Below are 833 nucleotides of genomic sequence, written 5' to 3'. Positions count from 1 at the left end.
CACATTCCTCACAGTCAAAACCCGAGTCTGGAATGTCGGCAGGCTTGTCCGATTTTTGGTTTGCCAAGGCTTTGGACCTAATGTTTACAGACATGCACAAATTACCTTAAGTTATTTTTATCATCATCATAAAAACATGGCATACATTTAAAATCAGACTTTTCAGTCAATCAATTTTAAATTCCTAAACCAAAAAATGAGAGTCAAATGTTGTAGGTTTTCAAAAGGAACCTGGGAACCTTCAGATTGTGGTAAATCTAATGGGCATCTGTTTACTGTGCATTATTCTTCTAATTCAACATCATGTATCTGATCAAATCTGTATCTGTGCCACCATGTGTTCTCAGAACTTCTCCTGCTGCTTTCTGCTGACATCTGCTGGTCAAAACTGTAAAATACACCAAAGCTTCAATTTATTTAGATTCATAGTTAACAAAGTGTGGCACAAAGAACACAAAATCCCTCCAGTGATTCTCAAAAAATGTTTGTAGCAACTATTTCCTGGTTAACTAACAAGCTAAATTACCAAGATAAGATGAATTGTGATTTAATGCTAAGAAGTTAGCAGCCAGAAATAGATGAATGGTTCTAGCTCAATAAGATTTAAATGGAAACTATTTAAATTAAAAATGCAACTGAAATAGTTTGAAGATCTTGTTGCAAACTGTAATAGACTATTTACATCTCTATTCTAAAGTCCTGCAGCAATGAAAGGTGAACAGCAAGAATCAAATTGACATATGTGCATATGTGTATGTATGTGTGCATGTATGTATATGGGCATGTATATGTATGGGTATGTATGTGGGTATGTATGTATTTGTATGTAAGTA

This window comes from Austrofundulus limnaeus, unplaced genomic scaffold (assembly GCF_001266775.1).
Source record: "Austrofundulus limnaeus strain Quisiro unplaced genomic scaffold, Austrofundulus_limnaeus-1.0 Scaffold173, whole genome shotgun sequence".
NCBI lineage: Eukaryota > Metazoa > Chordata > Actinopteri > Cyprinodontiformes > Rivulidae > Austrofundulus > Austrofundulus limnaeus.
Note: the sequence above shows the minus strand (reverse complement) of the source record.